Here is a 12402-nt window from a genome sequence, read left to right on the forward strand (position 1 = left end):
GGAAAATAGGAAGGATGATCATTCCTGTCATTTTCTAAAATTTAAAAAAAAAGGGATTTTTTTCTTTCTTTCTTAAATAGTCACATGGTCACTTCTCATAAGGCAAAAAGTTACTCTCTGATGGCTCTCACCCAGTGACCTTGCTCACCTCCAGAGGCCCCCCTGACCCAACCCTCAAGTGCCTCCCATTAATGATCAAACCCAGGACCAGGGGCTCCTTTGCCCAGAGCGCCGCAGGCTCCGTACGCGCATGCGCATCCCTTTCCGGACAGGCGGGGGCGGGGCCAATACGTCATCGGCGCGCGCACTGCGGACGCCGCCGCGGTTGCCGGAAGTTGAGAGGCGGTAAGTGAGCCGTGGCTACTTGGGGAGTCGTCAGGGGGCCTGCGGGTGGGTTGGGGAGGTTTGGCGGGAAGAAGGGAGCTCGGCGGTGAGGGTGACGTTTGCGGCGGGATTTCGACCGCCCTCCGCCGGGCGGTCCTCCCATCGGCGGGGAGTTATACGTTACCGCTGTCACCCTTGCTCCCCAGCCGGGTCCCCTCGGGCTGGTTCAGCCCGGAGTTTTCTGACTGGGAAGCTCCTGCTAATTTCCTCAACGAGTCCTCCAGTCTTTTGGCATGGAATCCCCGGGGTGGGCACCCAGGTGATGTGGCACCTGGGGCTCATGCTTGTTTAACCCTGATGTGTGGGCCATGTTGGCACGTCTCTTTCGCTAGAGCAAACCTCTCTTTTCTCTTCTGTGAAATGGGGGTGCTCCCTCGTCATTTGCGAAACGAGAGCTCTGAGGTTCTTGGATTTGGTCCAGAGATTGTACGCTAAATGACCATCAGGAATCGGTCACATATGGTAAGCAAACGGCAGGTCTAAGAGAAGTTCGATGTTAGCTCTATCATAAAATTTATTTGGACCGAACCGAGTTTTATAAGCCCAATTCTAATAGAATATTGGAGAAATGAAGCTAGAGCTTCAATATGTGTGTGAGAAAGGAAGTCGTAAGGGAGTGCACATTCAATCTGGGTTTTTTAACATTGGCAGCTAATTCAGTTTTTGAAAAGAACACTGTTTAACTTAAGTTAGGCTTATCTCTGCTTGTCAGTATATGACACCCCTGCCTCTTGATTGAATTTCCACAACACCAGTGGGCTCACTATATCTGGTTGCTCTTGTTTGGTCTCCCTCAAACTCTGGCTTTTTAAAAATTATATGTTGAGCTGAAAGCTGTTATCCAGTAATAGCTCATTGTTCCTCACGGAGGCTATTGGAATCTCCCACCTAGTTGTCCTGCACATCTTTGAAAGCTGCTAGTTTGTCTTCCTCTTCTTACCTTCTCTCCTTAAACCAGGCTAAACCAGGAAAAACAAACTGAAAAACCACTGTCGCGTGTTGCCAGACTCATAGCAACTCTATAGGACAGAATAGGACTTTGCAAGGCTGTAAATCTCAGAAGCAGGTCGTCGCATCTTAACCACATATAACTAAGCTACCCACAGTAAACTCCACAAGGACAGAATTTTGTTTCATTTATTGCTATGTCCTCAACAAAGTACCATAGACTGTTAAATGACAAACTGTACTGGAAGAAGTAAGGCCCGAGTGCTTCTTAGAGGCAAGGATGGCAAAACTTCATCTTACAACTGGACATATTGTCAGAAGAGACCAGTCCCTGGAGAAGGGCATCATGCTTTGTAAAGTGGAGGGGTATTAAAGAAAGAGAAAACTCTCAACAAGATGGATGGGCACAGTGGCTGCATCCGTGGGCTCAGGCATAGGAACAACTGTGAGGAGGGCCCAGGACTGTGCAGTGTTTCCGTCTGTTGTGCCTAAGGTTGCTATGGGTTGGAGCCAACTAGATGGCACCTAACAACAACAACGTATCCCCAGCATGTAAAACAGTGTCTAATATGTGATAGGCAATAAACTAGTTGTTGAATAAATGAATAAAACTTTTTGTGCCTTCTGTGTGCCAGGCACATAAATGTTGTAGACTGGTGTTATAGCAGTAAATTAAGGATTTTGTTTCCACCGAGTACTTTTTGATGAAGGTAGTAGTGGTGGGATCATCAGTGAACAATATATTTAAAGGGTGGTAGATGTTTCAGATCCTAATAGGGCCTAAGAAGAAAAAAAATACAATAGCATGTTGAGTAGTGGGGAGCAGAGAGCTATCTCTCAGGGAAGTCTCTGAGGAGGTGAGCTTTGGGCTAACACTTGAATGTTTGATGAAAAAGGCGGACTGAGGGCTCATCCTGCCTGAATTTCCTTCCACTCCCCAGCCTTGTGCCTCAGTCTTGTTAAATTGCTTGCAGTTGCAGTTTCTGACTTACCTACAGCCCTTTGTTTATGTACTCCTGTTGTTCGTGGCTGCCCAGAACATCACCCACCCACCCCCACATTCTTGTTTTTCTTCTTCTTTTTAAAATATTGGCCAACTCCTTCCTGCTCCTGTGGTATGATTTTGAAATCTTAAGGGGCCAAATATTGTGTTCTCCATTGTGTAACCACAGGTTCCTTTTCTGTTCCCAGACAGCTGCTCATAATAGAGAAGATACATAAGCAGGAGCTTCTAAAAGTTCCTGGGAATTTTCCAGTATCTTCATTCCATCTTTTTCCACGAACTTTTTGAAGCCCCTTTGCAAGTATCTATTGAGCTACTCTTGTATGCCTGGCACTGTATTGCAATCTGAAATACAAACATGTGTAACATTCCTGTACTCAAGGAGTTGCTCTTATGGGCATTTTCTAGAGGAGAATTGAAAGGTGCCCATAATTCAGGCTGAAGCATCCAAGAAGGTGAGGAGCTGCTCTTTTATTAAGTTCTAAAAGGTGAAAAGACCAAACTGGATGTCAGAAAAAGATTCTGAATCCTGCTCTTGAACATGGAGAAGCTAAAATAATCAAAAGGAATGATGAAGTAAATGAGCTGGGTGGACACTTTCAAAGAACAGCTAGAGAAGGCAGAGTATTGCAATGAAATGTGCAAAGCCTGGAGTTAGAAAACCAAAAGGGAAGAACTCACTCAGCATTCCTTAAGTTGCAAGAGCTGAAGAAAAAAAATTCATGCCTCCAGTTGAAATATTGAAGGGTTCGGTGGTTAAAATATGGAATGGCATAGGAATCACCAGAAGAAGATGAATATAGTCACTGTACCAAAAAGAACTAGTAAACAATCATTTCAGGAGACTGCAGAAATTATACCAATATCATTAATAGCACACTTAAGTAAAATTTTGCCAAAAATAATTTTAAAACAGTCGTGATACATCAAAAGGAGAGGAGTTCCCAAGAATTCATGCCAGATTCAGAAGATTGCAGATGTCAGATGGATCGTGGTTGAAAGCAGAATATCAGAAAGATATCAGCCTGTCCTAATCATAGTGACCCTGTTTACAACAAAATAAAGCACTGCCTGGCCCTGTGCCATCCCCACAATTGTCAGATTTGCCTCTGCTGCTGCAGCCACTGTGTCATTACATTTCCTTGGGGTCTTTCTCTTCATCTCTTACCCTCTACCAATCATGATGCCATTTCCAGTCTCCCCTGCTAACATGTCCAAAGTCTATAAGATGAAGTCTTGCCATCATTGCTTCCGAGAAGCATTCTGGATGTACTTCTTTGCAGACATATTTGTTCTTCTGGAAGTCCATGGTACTTTCAGTATTCTTTATGAACACTATAATTCAAACATTTTAATTCTTCTACAGTCTTCCTTATTCATTATGTAGTTTCTACATGCATATGAGGTGATTGAGAATACCATGGCTCGGGTCAGGTGTATCTTAGTCCTCAAAGGGATCTTTGTTCTTCAACAATGATGCTTACTTGTGTTTTATTGACTATGTAAAAGTATTAGCCTTTTGTGGATCATAATGAACTATGAATCGTGCAGAATGGAAATTTAAGAATGCATTGTTGTGCGCATAAAGAACCTGTATGTAGATCAAGCACCAGTTATTCCAATAGGACAAGAAGATGCTGAGTGGTTTAAAAGTTGTGCATCAGGGTTGTTACCTTCCATCATAACTTTTCAGTGTTCTGCTGAGCAAATAGTTTGAAAAGCTGCACTATCTGAATAAGAACATGGCATCAGGATTGGATGAAGGCTCATTTAAAACCTATGATATGCAAATGAACAACCCTACTTGCTGAAAGCAAAAAAGATTCGAAACACTGATGAAGATCAAAGACTATATAGTCTTCAGTATGGATTACACCTCAATATAGATTAAAAATCCTCACAAGTGTATTGGTACGTAGCATCATGCAAATGGAGAAAAGATTTAAGCTTTCCAGGATGTCATTTTACTTGAATCCATAATCAATGCCTGTGGAAGCAGCAGCCAAATTGACCAACGTATTGCTCTTTCAAGTCCTCACTTCTGAGATAACAAAGAAAAGGAGAAACAATAGTCATGCCCCAAAGGGTCATGGCCAAGTGCAGCCTATTCGCTGGACAAACAGTGCCCACTGCGTGCTCAAAGACAAGACCATTAAGAAGTTTGTAATTAGAACAAAGTGGAGGCTGCAGCCTACAAGACATTTATGAAGCAAGAGTTGTCAATGCATGGGTGCTTCCCAAGCTGTGCATGAAGTGACATTATTGTGTGAGTTGTGCCATTCACAGCAAGGTAGTGTCAACGCTAGGAAATGAGTAAGGAAAACGGACTCGATGCCTTTGAATTATGAGTGTTAGCTAAGAATATTGAGTATACCTGAATGTGCTAAAAAAGGGAACAAATCTGTCTTGGAAGAAGTACAACCAGAATGCTGCGTAGGAGCAAGGATGGCATGCTGCCAGGAGGATCTAGTCCCTGGAGGAGGACATCATGCTTGGTGAAGTCAGCAACCTAGTCTTTCGATGAGATAGATCAAAACAGAGGCTGTACCAGTGGCCTCAAACATTGTGAGGATGGGATGTGTCTGTTGTACATAGGGTCTCAACAAGTCAGAACCAGGCTACTAGCACACAACACCACCAACAACAACAACGAATAGGAATTGCCAAGTGAAAAGAGAAGAGTTTGATTTTTCATATAGTAGGAGTGACATCAGCACAAGGCTGTAGGCGAGGGCATGAGGTTCAAGTAGTCCACAGAGCTGGAGTGAAGAGTTGTAGAATAAGAGGTGACAGTGGAAAGGCATGAAGTGATCAAGAGCACAGACTGGAATCTAAATCTGTGTACTCTACCACTGGTGAAGATTTGTGACCTGCCTGTGACACTGCCTGTGTTAGGTTGTAGTGAATTTCTCTCAGTATTGCTTTCATTGAAGGGCATGATTGCTATCTTAACTACTTGGTACTAGTACATAGTAAACACTCCTCAAAAAGCCTAACAGTTTAATATGCTAAGAAGGTTGGGCTTTCTTTGTAAAGTGGTGCACCGTCAAATTTTTAAGAGGCGTGGTACGCGCTAGTCTTTGTTTAAAGTGACCCAGGCAGCAGTATCCGTTGAGCTGGGCAAGACCAGCAGGGTGCACACTGTTGCAGTAATTCAGCTCGAGGCCTGAATGATCCCCAGTAGCTGTGGGGATCAAGAGGGCTGGGTGGATTTGAGACACAGAGGAGAGGGAATTTGCTGGATACGGTGAAGTTTGGGTAACGTGGGGAGACAGGAATCAGGATATGGGAAAAGATTAATTCACTGTGTAGGTGGTATAAGCAATTACACCTCTTTGATTAGTGGACGCTGATTGCTTAACTCTTGACTACTACTTCTGAGATTTTCTTTGGAAGCCTAATTGGCCTGTGTTCTCGACTCATAGCCATAGAAGTAAATGCCTTGCCGAGTCTTTCCTCCTCCTTTCTGTACCTCCCCAGTCTTCCCCTTTCTCCAGTGTAATTAAGGCTTGATTATGTAGTCAAGGGAGGATAAACAGGGGCTCCTTTAGTTTGCCTTCTATGTGGGCATAGCAGTCAAGAGATCAAATGTTGAAATGCATTCAGTAAATCTGCACAAAACCGCTTCAAAGGTGCGCCTGGTGCAAGCACCAGCCAAGACACTTCAGTTGCCTCATATGCATGTGAAAGTTGGACAAAGAATAAGGAAGACCAAAGAAGAACCAATGCATTTGAATTATGGTACCAGTGAAGAATATTGAACATACCATGGACTAAAAAAAAAAAAAAAGAAGAAAGTACCATAGACTGCCAAAAGAATGAGCAGATCTGTCTAGATTTCTCCTTAGAAGCGAGGACAGCAAGATGTTGTCTCGTGTTCCTGCTTGGTAAAGTAGATGGTCAGTGACAAAGAGGAAGACCCTTTTGGAGATTTATTGACAGAGCGACGACAGCACTGGGCTCTGAAATAGGCATGGTGAGGCTGGGGCAGGACTGGACAGCGCTGCCAGCTGTTGTGCCTGGAGTCACCCTGAATTGGAAACAGCTGGAGGACACCTAACAACCACACGTGGGAGACCCGAGGCCTGTTTCCAGCCAGTGCCCCTCAAGCACAGCTACCGCCCCTCTGACACCGGAGGCTCGTGTGTGTTGCAGTATTCTTGACGGGTTTCAGCAGTTTCCTGTCTACAATGAACCAGGAGCAAAGGCTTGGTGATCTACATCTGAAAAATCAGCCAGGCAAACCCTCTGGATCACTTTAGAAGATTGATCCAAAACCATTCGTGGGGAGGGCCCATGGGGTTGCCCAGCAAGGCCACTCATGGCAACTACAGCAACAATTAGAACTTGGTTACAGGCTTGTTCACGAGCTCTCATTCCAGCCCAAAATGATCACCTTTGGGACTTCCTCCTGCCTTCTTTGTCCTGGGTATTACCCTTTGGATGTTGTGTTCGTCTGGGTACTTTAGAGAAACAAATCCACAGAAATTCATATGTATAAGAGAGTTTTATATGAAGGGTAAGTGCACATCAAGAAAACATCCCAACCCAGTGCTGCCCAAACCCAAAAGTCCAACGTTAGCCCATATGTCCGACACCAATCCACAAAGTTCTCCTCCATCTCATAAAACACACACAATGACACCAACTGCAGGAGGAAAGCCGAGTCAGTGAACGTGTAAGCACCTCAGTGCTGGCAGGGGTCTCCACACGGCTGCTCCAGCACCCAGGGCTGCATCGGGGTAGGTCCATGTGGCTTCTCAGGGATGTCTTGCAGGAAGTGAGCCTTGCCAGCTGAAGCAGGGAACTGGCTAAGGCAGCTGCACCCTGGTCCCACCATCACAAAGCAAGAGACCCGAGAACTAGAAAGGCAAGGCTCACTGATCCATTTATCTCTCCGACCTTCAATTAACCCACATGTGTTTATTGGCCAGGTTGGCACAATAAACTACCTCAGATGTGCTCACTCTTTTAGTGTGCGCGTTTAGGGAAGTCTCTTCCCTTGGATGTCTGACAATGGGGGGTGGACTGTAGGTTGTAGTAGTCTAAGGCTCCCCCAGCTTCATCAGGGGCACATCAGGTTCTCAGTGTCTTGTTACCTGATAGGCCAGCAGGACCTCCGAGCTGCTCAGTGACTCAGTGTGTTCTCGGGCAGCCTGTCTTCCTGTGGAACGTCCAGGTGTGCCTCCCTCTCCTCAAACTCCCTTGTCCTTTACTCCATTGGTTAGGGCTCCTCAACTTTTATTATTTACAAACTGATCTGCAGCTGACTCTTTCATTGTGTCTTTTTATCTCATTCTGTGAAAGAAACAGTGTTTGTCTGGAGCAGGCTAATTTCCTCTTTGCGCTTCAGATCCCATCTCCTCCCTTTCTTTAGGAACCTGTTTCCATCACCTGTTCCTTTTCTTTCCTGTTTCACCAACGTCTCCCTTCTAGGATCCTCAGTTTCCTTTCAATGTGGTGTAAACAAAGCCCCTCCGATTAATCACTGGCGTCCCCCATCACTCATTCCCAGCTTCTGTTCTGGGGGGTTGTCTGTAGTTGCCATCTCCACTTTTTTAAGTCACCATGGACTGAAAGCTTCCTCTACACTACCCAAACTGCTCCCCAGGTCAGCAGGCCTCTACATTACCAACACTCATGAGCACGTTTCCTTGTCTGTTTTCCTGACTTCTCGGCATATCACACGCTGCTGCTTATATTCTTTCATTTATGAAACCAACCCTTGTTTCTCTGGCCCTTTCCTCCTGTAGGCTCCATTGTGGGCTCTTCTCCTTTGTCTCCTCAGTGCCACTGTCTTCAGGGCTCTGCTCTCTGTGCTTTTCTTCACTGTGGCTTCCGTGTTGATTCATGTTCCTGTGAGCCTCAGCATGGTGGCTCAAGGCTGGATCTCTCTCCTGAAGGCCAACAACAAACTCAGCCAGTCTAAAATCAAGCTTCTCGGCGTTTCCCCTTCAAGCCCATGCTTCTTTTCCATGCTTCATCTCACCCACCGTCCCTCCTTCCAGTGAATCAAGCAGAAGTAGAGCCCTGGGAGCCAGCCTCTCACACCATCCTTCCTGGCTCTCCCTCCCAGGCCTGGCAGTCCGCACCATACAGAGCCGACTTCCTGAATCTTTCTAGATGCATTTCCTCTCCATGCGCCTTCCTTCAGGCGGTCTCACTCCCTGCCTGTATTCTTTATGAGCACCAAGCTGGGTGCTTGGCCTCTAGCAGCCCAGCGCTCACTTCTGTTTCCCAGACAATGGAATGCCTTTCTCCACTGCAGATGTTCTGTACAATACAGCTCCATGGCTTATCATATGGCTGCCTTACCCTACAAACTGTTGGTCCCTAAAGGCAGGCATCACAGCTTCTTTAATTGGGCTGTGGTGGTTCAGTGGTGGAATTCTCTCTGCCCTCCATGAGGGAGCCCTAGGTTTGATTCCTCCAAAGCAAGAGAAGCATGTGTGTTGCTATGATTCTATGTAGCTTTCAGTGGGACTGGCAGACTTACAGGTGAAATAGGAAGAAAAGCCTAGAAAGCTATTAAAAATCAGCCAGAGAAAACTTGGGGGTCACAACCACCTCATCCCTGCCAATCATGGGGCTAGTGAAAGACTGGGCAGCATTTCATTCCATTGTACATGGACTCAACGTGAATCAGGGGCCAACTGTATGGCAGCCAATAACAGCCATAGCCTTTCCAGTGAATCCTGAAATACAGCAGAGGGAATAAATAGATAATATAAATGTTTCTTAAAGGAATAACTCAGTAGAAACCACATATTTTGGTGATAATATAGCCTCACTTTTTGCATGCTTCCTGTGTGCCACATACATTCACTTTTAATAGAATCCTCGAAATAACTGCATGGCATGTGGGGACATGTCTCACAGATGAAGAGAGAGACTCACAAAGTGTGGACACCCAATGTGTAGAAGCCTATGGAGGACAGTGGGAGCCCAAAACCCATCTGCAGAGTATCAGGTCAGAGTAAGCCACTGGCAGATCCCCACTATCCACAGGCAAGGGTCTAGAACAGCTTTACCATCAGATAGGGACCCTTGGAGTGGTGATTATGCTGGATTGAACTGGATACTTGGTCAGTTGACTTCCCTCTTGATGCAACCTGAAATTCTAGTTGCAAGTATTTCTTGTTAGTTCAGTGACAAAAGTTTCTTCCTTGGCCTTTCAAATATTCTCTATGGCCTTTTCTTTCTTACTATTTGTATTTTTATCTTTACATTATTATGTTATCCTTACCACTTTATTTTGTTTCTGTGTTTGATTGTTTCTGTTGGGTTTTCCAGTTTGTGAAGCACCGGCGTAGATACAGAGAGATAAGAACTGATGCAAGGGTTTATAGGGGAGGTAGGGCTGGAGGGTAGGAGATACGGAGGGAGCAGACAATGTATATGGGAGGGGGAGGGAGCATTAGAACTGGTGATTATACAACTTATTTAAAAAGTGATTTGACCCTGGTAAAAAAACAAAGTGTTCTAAATTGATTGTGGTAACGATTGTACAACCCTTCTCGATATGATTGAACTACTGAATCATGTGATTTGTGGATTAAGTGCCATCCCCCCTAAAAATAAAAAAAGTTCAGAGAAGTGCAGTAACTTACCCAAGACTGTGCAGCTAGAAAGTAGCAGAAGCTGGATTTGAATTCCGGTCTCTCTGGTTTATGAGTCCATGCCCTTCCCAGTCTCTAGTTTAACAAACTGCAGTTTTGTGCAGTTGTTTGTTTGGAATCCGGATTTACAGCTTTCCATTTCTTTTTTGTTTGTTTTGTTTTTTAATCATTTTATTAGGGGCTCATACAACTCTTTTCACAATCCATACATATACATACATCAATTGTGTAAAGCACACTTGTACATTCATTTCCCTCATCATCCTCAAAATATCCGCTCTCTGCTTAAGCCCCTGGTATCAGCTCCTCATTTTCCCCCTCCCTCCACGCTCCTCCTTCCTTCATGAACCCTTGGTAATTTATAAATCATTATTTTGTCACATCTTGCACCGTCCTACGTCTCCCTTTACTCTCTCCTCTGCTGTCTGTTCCACAGGGAGGAGGTTATATGTAGATCCTTGCAGTCGGTTCTCCCTTTCCACCCCACCCTCCCTCTACCCTCCTGGTATCACCACTCTCACCACTGGTCCTGAAGGGATCATCCACCCTGGATTCTCTGTGTTTCCAGTCCCTATCTGTACCAGTGTATATCCTCTGATCTAGCCAGATATTCAAGGCAGAATTGGGATCATGATAGTGGTGGGGGAGGAAGCATTTAGGAACTAGAGGAAAGTTGTATGTTTCATCATTCCTACACTGCACCCTGATTGGCTCATCTCCTCCCCGTGACCCTTCCATAAGGGGAATGTCCAGTTGCCTACAGATGGGCTTTGGGTCCCCACGCCACACTCCCCCTCATTCAAAATGATATGATTTTTTGTTCTGATGATGCCTGATACCTGATCCCTTCGACACCCCGTGGTCACACAAGCTGGTGTGCTTCTTCCATGTGGACTTTGTTGCTTCTGAGCTAGCTGGTGGCTTGTTTACCTTCAAGCCTTTAAGACCCCAGATGCTATATCTTTTGATAGCCGAGCACCATCAGTTTTCTTCACCACATTTGCTTATTCACCTGCTATGTCTTCATCAATTGTGTCGGGAAGGTGAGCATCATAGAATACCAGTTTAATAGAACCAAGTATTCTTGCATTGAGGGAGTACTTGAGTGGAGGTCCAATATCCATCTGCTACCTTAATACTAAACCTATAAATATATGCACATAGCTCTATTTCCCTACCGTCATATATAAATATATTTACATATGTACATGCCTTTATTTAGACCTCTAGCTCTTTCCTCTATTTCCGTTGACTTTCCTTTTGTCCCACTATCATGCTCAGTCTTCATTTGGGTTTCAGTAATTCCTCTCGGTTATATTACCCTTGATTACATCCTACCAGGCCTCCTACACCCTCCTCACCACTGTTTTGGATCACTTGTTCCCTTGTCCCTGGGTTTGTTAACCCCACTACCTTTACCCCCACCTCCCCCTCTCCCATGTCCCCCCTGAACTGTTGGTCTCATTGTATTCTCCTCCAGATTGTTCATCCAGCCTATCTTATTTAGACAGACCTGTGGAGATAATAACATGCACAAAAACAAGACAGAGCAAAACCAAACAACAAAATAAAATAAAACAACCGCAACAGCAACAACAAGCCAATGACAAAAAAAAATTGCAACAAGAAAGAAAAGCTTGTAGTTAGTTCAAGGACTGTTTGTTGACCTTTAGGAGTATTTTCCAGTCGAGTCTGTTGGGACGCCATGTCCTGGCCCTAAAGTCTATTTTTGATATTCCTCCATTTATTTCTATAAAGCTTTTAATCTTGTTAACATTGACCTGTCGTTACAGGAGATCAGAACCTTTTTATTTAAACAAAAAAACCATTTTATTGGGGCCTCATACAATTCTTATCACAATCCATCCATCCATCCATTGTGTCAAGCACATTTGTACATTTGTTGCCATCATCATTTCTGAAACATTTTCTTTCTAAAATGTGATTTGAAGGCTGTTCAGTTTTTTGTCATTTGTAAGATTGAGACGAAACCTTCAATATTGTTATCCAAGTCCTGGCAAAATGTAATAGGAGTACTTTACTGAGTATATGAATATTTGTTTATGCATCTGTTCCTCCTGCTGTAAGCCTCTAGGTTACATGGACTGCATTTAGTAACTTACAGGTAATAGAGGAAAATAATTCATGAATGCTGATGGGTGAGTGAGTACTCATTTATAGAGAAGTGAATGAATTAGTAGACAAATGTAAACTGGACAGGACCAAAGACCAAACAGAAAGCACTATTATTCCTTTTATATTAATATCAATTCATTCCTTAGTCAAGTCCCTTTGGGTAAGACTATTTTATTAGCTCTTAATCCCTCTAATTATGTCCATATCCTGGTGGGTGTTCCTCATTTTATTTACTAACTTATCAGGAGAAGCCTTGTCAGAGACTTCTCTGAGCTCCAGTTCTGCTTATCTCCTGGGTCTGTGAATCCCGAC

The 12402-nt window shown here is 44.3% G+C and overlaps 1 protein-coding gene across 2 annotated transcripts in view; it reads left to right on the forward strand.

The window, feature by feature from the left end:
• The first annotated feature begins 284 nt into the window (after positions 1 to 284).
• Positions 285 to 12402, forward strand: part of ATG7 (autophagy related 7) — a 273741-nt gene continuing 261623 nt past the window's right edge. The window contains exon 1 of one of the 2 annotated variants that reach the window (XM_075550029.1): positions 285 to 345. The gene's annotated coding sequence lies outside the window, so the exon portion shown is untranslated. The remainder of the gene's footprint in view (positions 346 to 12402) is intronic. The other variant, XM_075550030.1, reaches the window with a different exon arrangement.

This window comes from Tenrec ecaudatus, chromosome 5, assembly GCF_050624435.1.
Source record: "Tenrec ecaudatus isolate mTenEca1 chromosome 5, mTenEca1.hap1, whole genome shotgun sequence".
Classification (NCBI taxonomy): domain Eukaryota; kingdom Metazoa; phylum Chordata; class Mammalia; order Afrosoricida; family Tenrecidae; genus Tenrec; species Tenrec ecaudatus.